The sequence below is a fragment of the Salmo salar genome, chromosome ssa18 (assembly GCF_905237065.1).
Source record: "Salmo salar chromosome ssa18, Ssal_v3.1, whole genome shotgun sequence".
Classification (NCBI taxonomy): domain Eukaryota; kingdom Metazoa; phylum Chordata; class Actinopteri; order Salmoniformes; family Salmonidae; genus Salmo; species Salmo salar.
In genome coordinates, this window is record NC_059459.1 from 43,345,205 (window position 1) to 43,366,079 (window position 20,875).

A 20,875-nucleotide genomic window follows, 5' to 3' on the forward strand; every position below is an offset into this window, starting at 1 on the left:
AATACATTTCAGTAGTTTTGTCAATATAACTATGGTTATTAACTAATCCTTTATCGTGGTTTACACATACTTGTGCATTGTGTAATCCTTGTACATATTACCACATTTTTCACAAAGTTGTTTACGGTCAGACAACAACTATTACAAACATTAAATCTGACTTATTTTTTATATATGTGCTTTCGATTACAGCGGTGTGGATGAGACCATAGTTTAGGTGAGGCTGCCGCTATGTGATTGGTAAACGTCTGGTACAGTATCTCTCACTATCTTTACAAAAGTTTTGATTATTGACCGTATCAAAACTTTCATAACCACATAATGTATCGCTAAATGGTGCGACAACCTTGTTGATGATATTAATCAGTAGACCGACCACCCCCCACTACGAGTTATAAACGGTTCGCTCCAAAGTGCATGTTGTCACATGTAGACTCTGGCTCAGTGTCTGGTAGTTGTGCGTTTAGTCTCCTGCTTGTGTGCAACACGGGAACTTTCAACTCACTGCTTAAGTCTTTTTTTTGTTTGGTTTGTTGTTGTTGTTGCAGTAGCTATGTTTTTGCAACAACAAAAAAACAACAACTTAAAAGACGATTTAGCATTTCTAACTTTAAGTTGGTGTGTTAGTTTGTCAAGTATTGGACCATCGAGATGTGCAGCTTGATTCTCGTGAGTTATAACACTGTTTAGTTACTAAAGTAACACTGTTTAGCTACTATAGTTACACTGTTTAGCTACTATAGTAACACTGTTTAGCTACTATAGTAACACTGTTACTATAGCTACTATAGTTATAACACTGTTTAGCTACTATAGTTACACTGTTTAGCTACTATAGTTACACTGTTTAGCTACTATAGTAACACTGTTACTATAGCTACTATAGTTATACCACTGTTTAGCTACTATAGTTACACTGTTTAGCTACTATAGTTACACTGTTTAGCTACTATAGTAACACTGTTTAGCTACTATAGTTATAACACTGTTTAGCTACTATAGTTACACTGTTTAGCTACTATAGTAACACTGTTTAGCTACTATAGTAACACTGTTTAGCTACTATAGTTACACTGTTTAGCTACTATAGTTACACTGTTTAGCTACTATAGTTATAACACTGTTTAGCTACTATAGTTACACTGTTTAGCTACTATAGTAACACTGTTTAGCTACTATAGTAACACTGTTTAGCTACTATAGTTACACTGTTTAGCTACTATAGTTACACTGTTTAGCTACTATAGTAACACTGTTTAGCTACTATAGTTACACTGTTTAGCTACTATAGTTACACTGTTTAGCTACTATAGTTACACTGTTTAGCTACTATAGTTATAGCACTGTTTAGCTACTATAGTTACACTGTTTAGCTACTATAGTAACACTGTTTAGCTACAGCCTTCCCTGTAGCTCAGTTGGTAGAGCATGGTGTTTGCAACGCCAGGGTTGTGGGTTCGATTCCCACGGGGGGCCAGCAAAAAAAAATGTATGAAATTGTATGAAATGTATGCATTCACTACTGTAAGTCGCTCTGGATAAGAGCGTCTGCTAAATGACTAAAATGTAAAAATGTAAATAGCACTGTTTAGCTACTATAGTTATAGCACTGTTTAGTTACTATAGTTATAGCACTGTTTAGCTACTATAGTTATAGCACTGTTTAGCTACTATAGTTACACTGTTTAGCTACTATAGTTACACTGTTTAGCTACTATAGTTATACTGTTTAGCTACTATAGTTTTGCACTGTTTAGCTACTATAGTTATAGCACTGTTTAGCTACTATAGTTACAATGTTTAGCTACTATAGTTACACTGTTTAGCTACTATAATAACACTGTTTAGCTACTATAGTTACACTGTTTAGCTACTATAGTTACACTGTTTAGCTACTATAGTTACACTGTTTAGCTACTATAGTTACACTGTTTAGCTACTATAGTTATAGCACTGCTTAGCTACTATAGTTATAGCACTGTTTAGCTACTATAGTTACACTGTTTAGCTACTATAGTTACACTGTTTAGCAACTATAGTAACACTGTTTAGCTACTATAGTTACACTGTTTAGCTACTATAGTTACACTGTTTAGCTACTATAGTTACACTGTTTAGCTACTATAGTTACACTGTTTAGCTACTATAGTTACAACACTGTTTAGCTACTATAGTTACAACACTGTTTAGCTACTATAGTTACACTGTTTAGCTACTATAGTTACACTGTTTAGCTACTATAGTTACACTATTTAGCTACTATAGTAACACTGTTTAGCTACTATAGTAACACTGTTTAGCTACTATAGTAACACTGTTTAGCTACTATAGTTACACTGTTTAGCTACTATAGTTACACTGTTTAGCTACTATAGTTATAACACTGTTTAGCTACCATAGTTACACATTTGAGCTACTATAGTTACACATGTTAGCTAGGAGAGTCTAGCTTAGCATGCTAGGAAGCTGTGCTGCTAGGCTACCAAGCCATCTAGCTGGCTGCATAGAAAGCTAGCTAGAAGTAAACGTGCTTACCCTGAGGTAGGCTTATGTCAAAGACAAATAATTGTGTGTTTGTATGATTTAGCAAGTTATTATTCAGTCATTAAGCTTGCTATGTAACTATGTCTGATAAGAAGTAAAAAGTTACAGCTACAAAGTTTGCTACTTTGCTTCCTTTTGTCTAGCCAGTTGTTCAGCCCTAGTTAGTAAGCATAGAAAAACAACTGGTATATTAGCGAAGATGTTCATGAGGTAGCTGTTTGATTAAAATGGTCTCATTTGTAAAATTAGTTAGCAATTGATGTGTGAAAATATTGCTACATTTCATCACAACTGTCAAAGAAATGGAGGTTGAATGTTCTTTATTGTACTGCGAATAACACTTTTCTGTAAAACTAACTAAAATGTGTTTACTAGCTCTGCCTTCGAGGAACATGGCTTGGACTCAGTAGTAGCTAGTTTTTATGGGTATCTACTACTACCAACTAGCCTCTACTATAGCAGTCTGGTAGCTAGTGGTGTTATGTTGGAAAGTCCTGCTCTGCGAGATGCCTTTCTCTTTTCAAAACCATGTCATTGCGTTAAGCGACTTTATCCAGGAGAGATTTTGTCGGGTCTGAACTTGGCTTTTGTACTGCTGCGTTGCTGTCCCCTTAAATCAAATCAATCCAGAATGAACTGTAGGAAATAGGGGAGTTGTTGGTAGCTTTTTAATGGCTGTTGTAATTAATTGGGCGCATTGTTACTATCATTTTCATCCAATGACTTTGACAAGCAGATCCTGTGGCAGCAACATGTATCTTTGAGCCATAAAGTATCAAGCAGCATTTATAGATGTTAACATTTCACTTATTCAGAACTTATTTTACCATAAGAGAATGTTCCTAATGAATAATGTTCCTCTCAGGTAGGTCGGGTTGACATGCTATCCAATATAACGTGGACCCATAATGTGGTCAAAGACAGGATGTTAGCTTGCTATTTAACTTTCTCTATTAACAATGTGTAGGACCATGATATTTAGCCTGTATCTCAATACTGTAGTATTTCTTGCTGATCAACATGTTGTCAGATGAGAGAGAGAGAGAGGGATCCAATAAGGTAGTCGGTGATTGCTACGCCAACTAGTTTTTCTCAGCAGGTCTCTTCATATTGTGTTATTACTGTATATAGCAGTTTGTGGCCTTTTCCCCCCAAGGTTAAAACGTGTGTGTGTGTGTGTGTGTGTGTGTGTGTGTGTGTGTGTGTGTGTGTGTGTGTGTGTGTGTGTGTGTGTGTGTGTGTGTGTGTGTGTGTGTGTGTGTGTGTGTGTGTGTGTGTGTGTGTGTGTGTGTGTTCTGTAGCCTCATTGTAACATTCGGTGGTCTTCTGCAACACCAACCTGCCTGCCAAACTCCTTTCCTTTTCAGAGGGACTTTGGAAACAACCAGACCTAGATATTTTATGTGGGTTGCTTGGGCAGTATTTAGGTAGTTATTAAGCCTTATCATAGTCATTTGAGGAAGTGGAGCCAGAGAAGGGGATCGTTCATGGTAAACAGTCAGGCGTTTTGAGTCATACGTTAACATGTGGTATTACACCTCTTGATCTTTATCACAACTGGATGTGAGAATATGTCGACAGTTGTGGTTTAGTTATTAAAGTCACAGGGCTCCGTTTAGCTGAGGCAGCAGGACAGAGTGTTGCGATGACTCTTGCGGTTATTGTCCATGTACGCTATTAAATAGGTCAGTGACAATGCAGTTAGACGTGTTTTTCTTTTTTTTTTAAGGTTGATTGGGAGTGTCTCGAGATTACTCACAGTACCTTACCTTCCCGTGGACTAGATATTTGGCCTAATGCTGACAAGCCTAACATTTTAGAAAAGGGACTCTTAAGGCTATGTCCTAAGTCATTCCCTATTCCCTTTATAGTGTACTACTTTTGGGCCCATAGGGGCTCAAAATAGTGGACGATATAGGGAATAGGATGCCACTTGGGATGTAACCTTCTTCCCATGTTATCTTATGACATTCAATAGGCCTGCCCTACCTGCAGTGTAGATTGGCCCTGTTACTTTAATGGACATGCATATTCATGTCGACATTGACAGGGCTGGTGGAAAGACGTTGTTTAAACACCTCCACCATTCTCTTGTTTCTGAACCATGGAGGCCTGTATAGACGTCAACCAACCCGGTGCTGTTGTTTCCTAACCCACGGTGTTGTTGTTTCCTAACCCACGGTGTTGTCGTTGTTTCCTAACCCACGGTGTTGTTGTTTCCTCGCCCACGGTGTTGTTGTTGTTTCCTAACCCATGGTGTTGTTGTTGTTTCCTAACCCACGGTGCTGTTGTTTCCTAACCCACGGTGCTGTTGCTGTTTCCTAACCCACGGTGTTGCTGTTGTTGTTGTTTCCTAACCCACGGTGTTGCTGTTGTTGTTGTTTCCTAACCCACGGTGTTGCTGTTGTTGTTGTTTCCTAACCCACGGTGTTGTTGTTTCCTAACCCACAGTGCTGTTGTTTCCTAACCCACGGTGTTGTTGTTTCCTAACCCACGGTGGGGGTGTTGTTGTTTCCTAACCCACGGTGCTGTTGTTGTTGTTTCCTAACCCACAGTGTTGTTGTTTCCTAACCCACAGTGCTGTTGTTTCCTAACCCACGGTGTTGTTGTTTCCTAACCCACGGTGTTGTTGTTTCCTAACCCACGGTGTTGTTGTTTCCTAACCCACGGTGGGGGTGTTGTTGTTTCCTAACCCACGGTGCTGTTGTTGTTGTTTCCTAACCCACAGTGTTGTTGTTTCCTAACCCACAGTGCTGTTGTTTCCTAACCCACGGTGCTGTTGCTGTTTCCTAACCCACGGTGTTGTTGCTGTTTCCTAACCCATGCTGTTGTTGTTTCCTAACCCACGGTGTTGTTGCTGTTTCCTAACCCACGGTGGTGGTGTTGCTGTTTCCTAACCCACGGTGTTGTTGTTTCCTAACCCACGGTGTTGTTGCTGTTTCCTAACCCACGGTGCTGTTGCTGTTTCCTAACCCACGGTGTTGTTGTTTCCTAACCCACGGTGGTGGTGTTTCCTAACCCATGGTGTTGTTGTTGTTTCCTAACCCACGGTGGTGGTGTTGCTGTTTCCTAACCCACGGTGTTGTTGTTTCCTAACCCACGGTGTTGTTACTGTTTCCTAACCCACGGTGTTGTTGTTTCCTAACCCACGGTGGTGGTGTTGTTGTTTCCTAACCCACGGTGTTGTTGCTGTTTCCTAACCCACGGTGGTGGTGTTGTTGTTGCCTAACCCATGTATACAGTGCTGTTGTTGCAGGCTGTAGGCCTTCTTTATATAAAGTAAACCCACTAAAAAGCAGGCCTCTTTGCCTTGGCTGCCATGCATAGGCTTGCTGGGTGGGTCTTTGTGTTTATGGTAAGTGGCTTCGGCAGCTGCATGCTTATGAAACCATTACTGTGTCCCACTAGTCTCTCAGACACGGCTCAGGGCCTCCTAAACCCTAAACCATTACTGTGTCCCACTAGTCTCTCTGACATGGCTCAGGGCCTCCTAAACCCTAAACCATTACTGTGTCCCACTAGTCTCTCTGACACGGCTCAGGGCCTCCTAAACCATAACTGTGTCCCACTAGTCTCTCAGACACGGCTCAGGCCTCCTAAACCATTACTGTCTCTCACTAGTCTCTCTGACACAGCTCAGGGCCTCCTAAACCATTACTGTGTCCCACTAGTCTCTCTGACACGGCTCAGGGCCTCCTCAACCCTAAACCATTACTGTGTCCCACTAGTCTCTCAGACACGGCTCAGGGCCTCCACAACCCTAAACCATTACTGTGTCCCACTAGTCTCTCAGACACGGCTCAGGGCCTCCTAAACCCTAAACCATTACTGCCTCCCACTAGTCTCTCTGACACGGCTCAGGGCCTCCTCAACCATTACTGTGTCCCACTAGTCTCTCAGACACGGCTCAGGGCCTCCTCAACCCTAAACCATTACTGTCTCCCACTAGTCTCTCAGACACGGCTCAAATTGTTTTTGACGCACGAAACAATTTAGGCAACAGGGGGTCTTGATCCAGAAGGGGGTTGAATATCTGCTGTAACCATGAAGCTTGATCTTGACATGTAGCCGCTTAGCTAGCAAGTTAGCAAACCAGATGCATAGCTGGAACCCTCTTAGATGTCCTATAGTTTTATAAAGCAGTAGTGTAGCTTGCAGTACCGCAAGGTGAGGGTGCACCCAACCTTGATGTTTCAGTATGGTAGAATGGCACTCCAATGGGAGAATTATAGTGTCATGTCCCCAAGTCAACTTCAGGGAAACCTAAGACGATGCCTAGTCATCTCCTCTCTGTAATGTGGTCGTCTCCTCTCTGTAATAAGCCTTTAGCCGGCCAAAAATAGGACTAATTGATGTACTGTTATCTCCAGAGCACTTTAACCACCAAAATCCTGCTTTGACAAATTTGAATACTTTTCACCAACCCAGGCCTAACTGTCAAGGTTCTGTATCATACAACCCGTTCACCAACCCAGGCCTAACTGTCAAGGTTCTGTATCGTACAACCCGTTCACCAACCCAGGCCTAACTGTCAAGGTTCTGTATCGTACAACCCGTTCACCAACCCAGGCCTAACTGTCAAGGTTCTGTATCGTACAACCCGTTCACCAACCCAGGCCTAACTGTCAAGGTTCTGTATCGTACAACCCGTTCACCAACCCAGGCCTAACTGTCAAGGTTCTGTATCGTACAACCCGTTCACCAACCCAAGCCTAACAGTCAAGGTTCTGTATCGTACAACCCGTTCACCAACCCAGGCCTAACTGTCAAGGTTCTGTATCGTACAACCCGTTCACCAACCCAGGCCTAACTTGTCAAGTCTCAAGGTTCTGTATCGTACTGGTATTTTAATAGTGAAGATTTGCTGATGTAGCAACAAGAGGTCTGAACCGGTTTTCTTTTCTCAGTCTTTTTAGTGTTCCCACTGTTCCTGTCCTGTCCTGTATACCATGTCAACATAGACCATCAGGACATAGGAAGACGTCTAGGGCATATGAACCGAGATACATGAGATGAAAGGAATGTACCAGCAGCCAATAGCTAAGGGACAGAGTTAGCTAGTAGAGACATTTCAAGAACATGACTGGTTCTTCTCGAGCACTAGCCTCTGGTCCCAGATCTGTTTCTGCTGTTTTGCCAACTCCTATGGTCATTCTCACACACATGACAATGACCATAGAGGTTGGCAAGACAGCAGAAACTGATCTGGGACCAGCCTACTTGATCATCAGCTAGCAGTAGTATAAATGGGTGATTTGGGCTAGACTTCATCTCCGGGGTGGAGTTGTTGGGCCTGCCTCAGGTGCTCACTGCCTAGCTAGCAGACACTAGGATTAAGCTACAGTACAGACGAGGGCTACAATCCTGAGACCATTTGACCCAGTCCCTGGGGCTCTGTTGGAACACAGCCGTGTCTCTGGTGGAACACAGCCGGGTCTCTGGTGGAACACAGCCGGGTGCCTGGTGGAACACAGCCGGGGCCCTGGTGGGACACAGCCGGGTCTCTGGTGGAACACAGCCGGGTCTCTGGTGGGACACAGCCGGGTGTCTGGTGGAACACAGCCGGGGCCCTGGTGGGACACAGCCGGGTCTCTGGTGGAACACAGCCGGGTGTCTGGTGGAACACAGCCGGGGCCCTGGTGGGACACAGCCGGGTCTCTGGTGGGACACAGCCGGGGCCCTGGTGGGACACAGCCGGGTCTCTGGTGGGACACAGCCGGGTCTCTGGTGGGACAAGGGCCGGGTCTCTGGTGGAACACAGCCGGGTGTCTGGTGGAACACAGCCGGGTCTCTGGTGGAACACAGCCGGGTCTCTGGTGGAACACAGCCGGGTCTCTGGTGGAACACAGCCGGGGCCCTGGTGGAACACAGCCGGGTCTCTGGTGGAACACAGCCGGGTCTCTGTTAGGACACAGCCGGGTCTCTGGTGGAACACAGCCGGGTCTCTGGTGGAACACAGCCGGGTCTCTGGTGGAACACAGCCGGGTCTCTGTTAGGACACAGCCGGGTCTCTGGTGGGACACAGCCGGGTGTCTGGTGGAACACAGCCGGGGCCCTAGTGGGACACAGCCGGGTCTCTGGTGGAACACAGCCGGGTGTCTGGTGGAACACAGCCGGGGCCCTGGTGGGACACAGCCGGGTCTCTGGTGGGACACAGCCGGGGCCCTGGTGGGACACAGCCGGGTCTCTGGTGGGACACAGCCGGGTCTCTGGTGGGACACAGCCGGGTCTCTGGTGGAACACAGCCGGGTGTCTGGTGGAACACAGCCGGGTCTCTGGTGGAACACAGCCGGGTCTCTGGTGGAACACAGCCGGGTCTCTGGTGGAACACAGCCGGGGCCCTGGTGGAACACAGCCGGGTCTCTGGTGGAACACAGCCGGGTCTCTGGTGGAACACAGCCGGGTCTCTGGTGGAACACAGCCGGGTCTCTGGTGGAACACAGCCGGGTCTCTGTTAGGACACAGCCGGGTCTCTGGTGGAACACAGCCGGGTCTCTGGTGGAACACAGCCGGGTCTCTGGTGGAACACAGCCGGGTCTCTGGTGGGACACAGCCGGGTCTTTGTTGGGACACAGCCGGGTCTCTGTTGGGACACAGCCGGGTCTCTGGTGGAACACAGCCGGGGCCCTGGTGGAACACAGCCGGGTCTCTGTTGGGACACAGCCGGGTCTCTGGTGGAATACAGCCGGGTCTTTGTTGGAACCCAGCCGGGTCTCTGGTGGAACACAGCCGGGTCTCTGGTGGAACAGCCGGGTCTCTGGTGGGACACAGCCGGATCTCTGGTGGAACACAGCCGGGTCTCTGGTGGAACACTTACCCAGCATCAGATGAACTAGTGGATACTGTTTGTATATGTCTCTGTGTGCAGTATGAAGGAAGTAAGGGGTAGTTTTGCGAGCCAATGCTAACTAGCCAGAATCTCACATGTATCCCTTTTTTAAAAGTTGTACATTAGATCTGATGCTTACAGCTTCTGGTCACCAATAAGCTTCCTACTAATGACCAGTAGAGTTATCCTACTGTAGACCTATATAGGCTACTTTGTTATCCCATCGATTTCAGTTAGGGGGCAATTGTCAAATGTGGAGTCAGAGTATCACGGGCCCTGGTCAAAAGTAGTGCACTATATTGGGAATAAATACGGTGTCGTTTTGGGCCTCAGACGTTGTATGTAGGTCAGTTCTCAGTTTGAAATGGTTTCAGACTATTGAATGATTTGATCCTGTGAACTAGTCTGTTGGGTGTTTTCTAATAAGGTATTCACAGAAACCCTGAACTGAAAGCTAGTATGTGTCAGATGTTCCAGGGGAGAGATGATGGGGGATCTGAACTGAATGACTACCGACCGGGTAGCGCTCTCTTCCGTCGTCATGAAGTGCTTCGAGAGGCTAGTCAAAGACCACATCACCTCCTCCGTCCTCCCCGACACACTCGACCATCTCCAATTCATCTACCGCCCTGGCAGCTCCACCGATGACACAATCGCAATATCACTGCACGCTGCCCTCACCCACCTGGATAAAAGGAACGTATATGTGAGGATGCTGTTCATTGACTTCAGCTCGGCCTTCAATTCCATAGTGTCCTATCGGTTCGTTACAAAGCTCACGGCCCTGGGTCTGAACTCCTCCCTGTGCAACTGGGTCCTGGGCTTCCTGACGGGCCGCCACCCAGGTGGTGAAGGTAGGAAACATTACCTCGTCTACACTGATCCTCAACACGGGGGCCCCACAAGGTTGTGTCCTCAGTCCCCTCCTGTATAACTACGACTGCGTGTCCTCACACCGTTCCAACTCCATCATCAAGTTGGCTGACGACGTGACAGTAGTAGACCTGATTACCAACAATGACCAGACGGCCTACAGGGAGGAGGTAGACACTCTGACAGCGTGGTGCCAGGTAAACAACCTCTCCCTCAACGTTAACAAAACAAAGGAGCTGATTGTGGACTTCAAGAGGAACAAAGCTGGACACGCCTCCATCCTCATCAACGGGGCCGCCGTGGAGACGGTCAATAATTTCTAATTCCTCGGCGTACACATCTCAGAGACGCTGAAATGGTCTAACCACACGGACACCGTAGTAAAGTGACAACAGCGACTCTTCAACCTCTGGATGCTGAAGAATTCCGGCCTGTCCCTGAGGGCCCTCAGTGTTCTACAGGAGCACCATCGAGAGCATACTGTCGGGCTGCATCACAGCCTGGTACGGCAACTCTACCTCCGTGGATCGTAAGGCTCTTCAGAGGGTTACACGTGCAGCCGAACACACCATTGGTCCCTACAGGACACCTACAACACCAGGTGTCACAGGAAGGCCAAGAACATCATCAGGGACCCCAGCCACCAGAGCCACGCCCTGTTCTCCCTGCTTCAATCACTCAGACAAGGGCAGTACAGGAGCATCATGGCAAAAACTGAAAGACTGGCCAATAGTTTCTACTCTCAGACCATCAGACTGCTGAATAGCCACCACTATCTGTCTCCTAGAGATGAACATACATTGGTGCGAAAAGTGCAACTCAATCCCAGAACAACAGCAAAGGACCTTGTGAAGATGCTGGAGGAAACAGGTACAAATGTATCTATATCCACAGTAAAACGAGTCCTATATTGACATAACCTGAAAGGCTGCTCAGCAAGGAAGAAGCCAATGCTCCAAAACCGCCATACTACGGTTTGCAACTGCACATGGGGACAAAGGTCGTACTTTTTGGAGAAATGTCCTCTGGTCTGATGAAACAAAAATAGAACTGTTTGGCCATAATGACCATCGTTATGTTATAGGAAAAAGGGGGAGGCTTGCAAGCCGAAGAACATCATCCCAACCATGAAGCACGGGGGTGGCAGCATCATGTTGTGGGGGTGCTTTGCTGCAGGAGGGACTGGTGCTCTTCACAAAATAGATCGCTTCATGAGGAAGGAAAATTATGTGCATATATTGAAGCAAAATCTCAAGACGTCAGTCAGGAAGTTAAAGCTGGTCGCAAATGGGTCTTCCAAATGGACAATGAGGTAGGCCTTGAAATAAATCCACAGGTACACCTCCAATTGACTCAAATGATGTCAATTAGCCTATCAGAAACTTCTAAAGCCATTTTCCAAGCTGTTTAAAGGCACAGTCAACTTAGTGTATGTAAACTTCTGACCCACTGGAATTGTGATACAGTGAAATAATCTGTCTGTAAACAATTGTGCATGACAAGTAATTTTTCCAACAAAAGTAGATGTCCTAACCGACTTGCCAAAACTATAGAAATGTGTGGAGTGGTTGAAAAACAAGTTTTAGTGGTTAGAGCGTTGGGCCAGTAACCGAAAGGTTGCTGGATCAAATCCCCGAGCTGACCCCCAAGTTCTGCCCCTGAACAAGGCAGTTCTGTTCCCTGGTAGGCCGTCATTGTAAATAAGAATTAGTTCTTAAGTGGCTAAATAAAGGTTAAAAGTTGTTTTTTTTTGTAATTATTTTACCCCTTTTTTCTCCCCAATTTCGTGGTAGTTACAGTCTTGTCTCATCGCTGCCACTTCCGTACGGACTCGGGAGAGGTGAAGGTCGAGAGCCATGCGTCCTCCGAAACACAACCCAACCAAGCCACACTGCTTCTTGACACAATGCACAATGCTAGCTCAGATACCATGAGACCATGAGATGACCCTGGGAATCGATAGAACATTTCTCAGAGACACAAATATGACGTCAATTTTTTTTAAGGCTCTCTTAAACTGTAGTATCAACTTGTTCTCTACAGGATCACACTAACGCATAATGCAATTCTTCTAACTGAATAGCCTACCCATGTCTCAATTTGTTCTGTACAGAACACAGAAACAAATCAAAATCAAATCAAATTTATTTATATAGCCCTTCGTACATCAGCTGATATCTCAAAGTGCTGTACAGAAACCCAGCCTATAACCCCAAACAGCAAGCAATGCATGTGAAAGAAGCACGGTGGCTAGGAAAAACTCCATAGAAAGGCCAAAACCTAGGAAGAAACCTAGAGAGGAACCAGGCTATGAGGGGTGGCCAGTCCTCTTCTGGCTGTGCCGGGTGGATATTATAACAGAACATGGTCAAGATGTTAAAATGTTTATAAATGACTAGCATGGTCAAATAATAATAATCATAGTAGTTGTCGAGGGTGCAACAAGTCAGCAACTCAAGAGTAAGTGTCAGTTGGCTTTTTCATAGCCGATCTTTGAGAGTATCTCTACCGCTCCTGCTGTCTCTAGAGAGTTGAGAACAGCAGGTCGGGGACAGGTAGCACATCCGGTGAACCGTTCAGGGTTCCATCGCCGCAGGCAGAACAGTTGAAACTGGAGCAGCAGCACGGCCAGGTGGACTGGGGACAGCAAGGAGTCATCATGCCAGGTAGTCCTGAGGCATGGTCCTAGGGCTCAGGTCCTCCGAGAGAAAGAAAGAAAGAGAGAAAGAGAGAATTAGAGAGAGCATATTTAAATTCACACAGGACACCGGATAAGACAAGAGAAATACTCCAGATGTAACAGACTGACCCTAGCCCCCCGACACATAAACTACTGCAGCATAAATACTGAGCTGCAAGCTGGATCACCCTGAGCTGATAGGAGCAAACCTTGCAGCTCTCCTATCAACTCCAGAACAGCTCAGGGTGACCCAGCTCTCCTCCTATCAGCTCAGGGTGACCCAGCTCTCCTCCTATCAGCTCAGGGTGACCCAGCTCTGCTCAAATCAACTCCAGAACAGCTCAGGGTGACCCAGCTCTGCTCATATCAGCTCCAGAACAGCTCAGGGCGACCCAGCTCTCCTCCTATCAGCTCAGGGCGACCCAGCTCTCCTCCTATCAGCTCAGGGTGACCCAGCTCTGCTCCTATCAGCTCAGGGTGATCCAGCTCTGCTCCAATCAGCTCAGGGCGACCCAGCTCTCCTCAAATCAGCTCCAGAACAGCTCAGGGTGACCCAGCTCTCCTCCTATCAGCTCAGGGTGACCCAGCTCTGCTCCGATCAGCTCAGGGTTATCCAGCTCTGCTCCAATCATCTCAGGGTGACCCAGCTCTCCTCCTATCAGCCCCAGAACAGCTCAGGGTGACTCAGCTCTGCTCCTATCAGCCCCAGAACAGCTCAGGGTGACTCAGCTCTGCTCATATCAGCTCCAGAACAGCTCAGGGTGACTCAGCTCTGCTCCTATCAGCTCCAGAACAGCTCAGGGTGACTCAGTTCAGAGTATTCTACACTGTTGTGTATATCCATTCTCCTGTCCTCATTTTGTACTGTGGTTTCCTCTAGACCCAGTTGTTTCTCTCTGCTGTTTTAATGCACAAGATGGCCTTAGCTGTTTCAGCAACTTTATACACCTCAGAAATGCCACTGTTGAAAGGCTGACTGTGACCACAGAGGAAGTCTTTGTCTCTGTTCTCCATCACTAATCAAGCCTAATACTGCAGAGACGTCGCAACTTCTAACACCCCAAAATAGTCTGCCGCGGTCGAGAGGCTCGCTGGTTAAAACTGGCACATTTACAGACCTGTTTATTAATGTGCACTGTCCCTGTAAAAACTAAATAAAGTAACAGACAGCACTAGCAGCATGTCTAGGTACTCCTGGGTCAGCCAGACTGTCACTAACTTTAAGCATCAGCTGTCAGAGCAGCTTACAGATCATTGCACCTGTATATAGCCCATCTGTAAATAGCCCATCCAACTACCTCATCCCCATATTGTTATTTTTTTTTCTCCTTTGCACCACAGTATCTCTACTTTTACATTCATCTTCTGCACATCTATCACTCCAGTGTTTAATTGCTAAATTGTAATTACTTCGCCACTATGGCCTATTTATTGCCTTACCTCCCTAATCTTACCTCATTTGCACAGACTGTATATAGATTTTCCTATTGTGTTATTGACTGTAAGCTGCAATATGTAACTTTTTTTCTGACCTGATCAAATTCTCATAGAAATGTGAGTTATAGATCTGTCGTTCTTATTGAAAGCAAGTCTAAGAAGCGGTAGATATGTTCTATGTGCACAATTTCTAGGCTTCGCGTTCTTAAGTTTCATTTTTGCGTCTTTTGGTTTTGTTTCAAACGGATGAAAATACAATATTTTTTGTTTATTGACAAGATATTTCCCAGCGGTTAAGATGGTACAAACCCTAACCCGGACGACGCTGGGCCAATTGTGTGTCGCCCTATGGGACTCCCAATCACGGCCGGTTGTGATACAGACCACTGCACCAATCGGGAGCCCAATTAGGCAACCTATTAGAATTTTAGCAACCAGGAAATGGCGTGACGTCCTGTCTCAAGTTGCTGTGACTTGATGTGATCACTGTTAGGCCTAGTGATGGAGATCATGCGGTATGGTCACGATGGTCAGTCAGCCCCCTGCAGTCTTGTGATGAGTTTATATTCTGACTTCTCTCCTCTCTGTCAGCTCGTATTGTTTCCACTCTCTGTTCATTATGATCAAGACAAAACGCCTTTGTTCCACAGAAAACAGCTCTCTCCCCTTCCTCCTCGCTCTCTCCCCTTCCTCCTCGCTCTCCTCTCTCTCCTGCCTCCCTGCTCTCTCCTCTCCCTCCTCACTCTCTCCTCCCTCCTCGCGCTCTCCTCCCTCCCAGCGCTCTCCTCCTCTCTGCAGTTGTTCTGTCATTCATCTGACCCTCTCTTCACCCAACCCCTCTTCACACCCTCTGTGCAGTCCTCCTCTCATCTCCTACTATCTTCAGACCCTCTGTGCAGTCCTCCTCTCATCACCTACTATCTTCAGACCCTCTGTACAGTCCTCATCTCATCTCCTATTATCTTCAGACCCTCTGTGCAGTCCTCATCTCCTACTATCTTCAGACCCTCTGTGCAGTCCTCATCTCATCTCCTACTATCTTCAGACCATCTGTGCAGTCCTCATCTCAGACCCTCTGTGCAGTCCTCATCTCATCTCCTACTGTGGTTCTGGAATGAATGGATCTTGTCCAACCACTGACTTTCTCCTTTTGGTATCTGCAAGAGTGTGTCATTGGAAACCTCAAATTCTGATGAGACTCTGACTGTGTCTGTCTGAGCTGAGCTGCCAGAGAGCTTAAAACAGCTCTGCGCCTGGGTCTGGAGAGATGCAGTAGCCTGGTCCCAGATCTGTTTGTACGGTATTGCCAACTCTCATGATCATTGTCATTTCCATTGCAAACAGATCTTGGATCAGGCTTATGAGAGAGCTCCTACAGAGGAGCCCCTTCAGGGATTCTTACTGACCGCCCCACAGTTCAGCTGGAACATGAGATCTGGGTTGAGGGTTGTTGAGAAATTAAGGTCCTGAACTTCAGAAATGGACAGAATTCTAATCCCTTTGATTGTCTGTGTGTTTCTGCGACAGACGTAGTGACAGGAAGTAGACATTCCAGGAGGTGCTGAGGATCGTCAAGATGGCCTCCATCACCAACCCCATTCACAGCCCAATGCGCTGGAATAGAGTGTGGCGGCGGAGATGTGGGGCGGCGTTGCCATGGTGATCATTTACGCACAAATTACTGGAAAAGAAGCCGGGTGTCGACGATGTGAAGTCCAAAGTCAAGAGACGGATTTGGAGCTGGTGAGAAGTTCTCCCCCCCCCCCCCACACACACACCTTTGTATATGACTTTGTTATTTGCGTATATTCTATGTGATTGTATGTTTGTACTGTGTTTAGTCAGTATGCTGATGTCAACCATCCTGTCAGTCGGTAGGAAAACACCAAGCCCAGTGTTTAGTCAGTATGTCAACCATCCTGTCAGTCGGTAGGAAAACACCAAGCCCAGTGTTTAGTCAGTATGTCAACCATCCTGTCAGTCGGTAGGAAAACACCAAGCTCAGTGTTTAGTCAGTATGTCAACCATCCTGTCAGTCGGTAGGAAAACACCAAGCCCAGTGTTTAGTCAGTATGTCAACCATCCTGTCAGTCGGTAGGAAAACACCAAGCTCAGTGTAGAATAACGTTTTGATGCTGTCTAATCTAACTGCCACGTTCTTCACCATCCCAAAGATGGAACAGTTTACTGCCTTACAGTATAATAAATGATTGTCCTATTCAATATAAAGACTATCTATCAACCTATTCCACTATAAAGGGGAATATGGCTGTTCCATTTGGGATGCGTCCTGTGACTACAGCGGTTGGGTTTGATGCTGTAAGCCTTTACTAATGGACTTAGGCCTGACTTCACTCCAACTCAAATGCATTGCTCTCTACTGCTATCATTTCCATTCAGGAAGTGATGGAAAACGCTCTTACATTATTTGAACATTACTCACTTGATTAAAATGATAGTTTTTATTACATTGAATCATGATTGAATGGTAAAAGCTCAGCATGTTATCACGAGGGACTGAAGGAAGGCTGTGTCATGTAGTTCCTCCCATTCCAGAGGCCTCTTGTTTCCTTCCGTTCCGGAGGCCTCTTGTTTCCTCCCGTTCCGGAGGCCTCTTGTTTCCTCCCGTTCCGGAGGCCTCTTGTTTCCTCCCGTTCCGGAGGCCTCTTGTTTCCTCCCGTTCCGGAGGCCTCTTGTTTCCTCCCGTTCCGGAGGCCTCTTGTTTCCTTCCGTTCCGGAGGCCTCTTGTTTCCTTCTGTTCCGGAGGCCTCTTGTTTCCTTCTGTTCCGGAGGCCTCTTGTTTCCTTCCGTTCTGGAGGTCTCTTGTTTCCTTCCGTTCCGTAGGCCTCTTGTTTCCTTCCGTTCCGCAGGCCTCTTGTTTCCTTCCGTTCCGCAGGCCTCTTGTTTCCTTCCGTTCCGGAGGCCTCTTGTTTCCTTCCGTTCCGGAGGCCTCTTGTTTTCTTCCATTCATTAGTCTTCTGAAAAACAAAGGGCCGTTATCTATAAAGTCCACTACTTTTGACCAGGGCCCATAGGGTTCTGGTCAACAGTAGTGGACTATATCACTCAACCTTTAGAAACAACAAGGCTGGTCAACTCTGACTCGTGTTTCTCACCGGAGAAGAGAAGTGTTCAGAGTGAAAATTCTCCCTGTAATGTGGACTGAATTTGCTCTCTGTCCACGTGAAACGTCATCATTATGCCCAATCTCAGGACTGATCCTCAGTTTAAAGTCGAGACTGGACTGACTATGACTATGTCTTTTAAAGGGCACCCTATTTCTAATACAGTCACATGACTTTGGACCAGAGCCCTATAGGCCAATATGTAGTGGATAAGAGGCCATGTTAGATGTCCCCAGTGAGAATCCATTCCACAGTCACATGACTTTGGACCAGAGCTCTATAGGCCAATATGTAGTGGATAAGAGGCCATTTGAGATGTCCCCAGGGGGAATCCATTCCACAGTCACATGACTTTGGACCAGAGCCCTATAGGCCAATATGTAGTGGATAAGAGGCCATTTTAGATGTGCCCAGGGGGAATCCATTCCGCAGTCACAGCTGCAGTCACCCTCTCTAATGTCCTCTTTCATGCCACATTTACATAGACCTACAAAAACACCACACACACACACACACACACACACACACACACACACACACACACACACACACACACACACACACACACACACACACACACACACACACACACACACACACATTGGTAGAGACTATTGTTTTTGTGGTTTGCAGTAGACCCATCTTTACATTACATATCTAGGGGGTAGGTGATGCTAGCTTACACTTCCTGTTTCATTGTGTAGAGTTCTGTCTATGTACAGACAGAACATTAGGCTACAGTGGTGAGGGGACTTGGTGACGGAACGTCAGAGTATCACGGGAGTCAGAGTATCACGGGCCCTGGTCAAAAGTAGTGCACTATATTGGGAATAAATACGGTGTCGTTTTGGGCCTCAGACGTTGTATGTAGGTCAGTTCTCAGTTTGAAATGGTTTCAGACTATTGAATGATTTGATCCTGTGAACTAGTCTGTTGGGTGTTTTCTAATAAGGTATTCACAGAAACCCTGAACTGAAAGCTAGTATGTGTCAGATGTTCCAGGGGAGAGATGATGGGGGATCTGAACTGAATGACTACCGACCGGGTAGCGCTCTCTTCCGTCGTCATGAAGTGCTTCGAGAGGCTAGTCAAAGACCACATCACCTCCTCCGTCCTCCCCGACACACTCGACCATCTCCAATTCATCTACCGCCCTGGCAGCTCCACCGATGACACAATCGCAATATCACTGCACGCTGCCCTCACCCACCTGGATAAAAGGAACGTATATGTGAGGATGCTGTTCATTGACTTCAGCTCGGCCTTCAATACCATAGTGTCCTATCGGTTCGTTACAAAGCTCACGGCCCTGGGTCTGAACTCCTCCCTGTGCAACTGGGTCCTGGGCTTCCTGACGGGCCGCCACCCAGGTGGTGAAGGTAGGAAACATTACCTCGTCTACACTGATCCTCAACACGGGGGCCCCACAAGGTTGTGTCCTCAGTCCCCTCCTGTATAACTACGACTGCGTGTCCTCACACCGTTCCAACTCCATCATCAAGTTGGCTGACGACGTGACAGTAGTAGACCTGATTACCAACAATGACCAGACGGCCTACAGGGAGGAGGTAGACACTCTGACAGCGTGGTGCCAGGTAAACAACCTCTCCCTCAACGTTAACAAAACAAAGGAGCTGATTGTGGACTTCAAGAGGAACAAAGCTGGACACGCCTCCATCCTCATCAACGGGGCCGCCGTGGAGACGGTCAATAATTTCTAATTCCTCGGCGTACACATCTCAGAGACGCTGAAATGGTCTAACCACACGGACACCGTAGTAAAGTGACAACAGCGACTCTTCAACCTCTGGATGCTGAAGAATTCCGGCCTGTCCCTGAGGGCCCTCAGTGTTCTACAGGAGCACCATCGAGAGCATACTGTCGGGCTGCATCACAGCCTGGTACGGCAACTCTACCTCCGTGGATCGTAAGGCTCTTCAGAGGGTTACACGTGCAGCCGAACACACCATTGGTCCCTACAGGACACCTACAACACCAGGTGTCACAGGAAGGCCAAGAACATCATCAGGGACCCCAGCCACCAGAGCCACGCCCTGTTCTCCCTGCTTCAATCACTCAGACAAGGGCAGTACAGGAGCATCATGGCAAAAACTGAAAGACTGGCCAATAGTTTCTACTCTCAGACCATCAGACTGCTGAATAGCCACCACTATCTGTCTCCTAGAGATGAACATACATTGGTGCGAAAAGTGCAACTCAATCCCAGAACAACAGCAAAGGACCTTGTGAAGATGCTGGAGGAAACAGGTACAAATGTATCTATATCCACAGTAAAACGAGTCCTATATTGACATAACCTGAAAGGCTGCTCAGCAAGGAAGAAGCCAATGCTCCAAAACCGCCATACTACGGTTTGCAACTGCACATGGGGACAAAGGTCGTACTTTTTGGAGAAATGTCCTCTGGTCTGATGAAACAAAAATAGAACTGTTTGGCCATAATGACCATCGTTATGTTATAGGAAAAAGGGGGAGGCTTGCAAGCCGAAGAACATCATCCCAACCATGAAGCACGGGGTGGCAGCATCATGTTGTGGGGGTGCTTTGCTGCAGGAGGGACTGGTGCTCTTCACAAAATAGATCGCTTCATGAGGAAGGAAAATTATGTGCATATATTGAAGCAAAATCTCAAGACGTCAGTCAGGAAGTTAAAGCTGGTCGCAAATGGGTCTTCCAAATGGACAATGAGGTAGGCCTTGAAATAAATCCACAGGTACACCTCCAATTGACTCAAATGATGTCAATTAGCCTATCAGAAACTTCTAAAGCCATTTTCCAAGCTGTTTAAAGGCACAGTCAACTTAGTGTATGTAAACTTCTGACCCACTGGAATTGTGATACAGTGAAATAATCTGTCTGTAAACAATTGTGCATGACAAGTAATTTTTCCAACAAAAGTAGATGTCCTAACCGACTTGCCAAAACTATAGAAATGTGTGGAGTGGTTGAAAAACAAGTTTTAGTGGTTAGAGCGTTGGGCCAGTAACCGAAAGGTTGCTGGATCAAATCCCCGAGCTGACCCCCAAGTTCTGCCCCTGAACAAGGCAGTTCTGTTCCCTGGTAGGCCGTCATTGTAAATAAGAATTAGTTCTTAAGTGGCTAAATAAAGGTTAAAAGTTGGTTTTTTTTGTAATTATTTTACCCCTTTTTTCTCCCCAATTTCGTGGTAGTTACAGTCTTGTCTCATCGCTGCCACTTCCGTACGGACTCGGGAGAGGTGAAGGTCGAGAGCCATGCGTCCTCCGAAACACAACCCAACCAAGCCACACTGCTTCTTGACACAATGCACAATGCTAGCTCAGATACCATGAGACCATGAGATGACCCTGGGAATCGATAGAACATTTCTCAGAGACACAAATATGAT

At 46.5% G+C, this 20,875-nt stretch overlaps 1 long non-coding RNA gene and 1 pseudogene across 1 annotated transcript; one reads left to right on the top strand and one right to left on the bottom strand.

Annotated features, from left to right (window-relative positions):
- Positions 1–420: 420 nt before the first annotated feature.
- Positions 421–20,875, top strand: part of LOC106577409 (protein FAM53B-like) — a 94,136-nt pseudogene continuing 73,681 nt past the window's right edge.
- Positions 16,811–20,683, bottom strand: LOC106595879 (uncharacterized). The gene is made up of 2 exons (XR_001326497.2): positions 20,651–20,683; positions 16,811–17,338 (listed from the first exon to the last, which is right to left on the bottom strand). It is a non-coding gene; the product is annotated as an uncharacterized lncRNA (long non-coding RNA).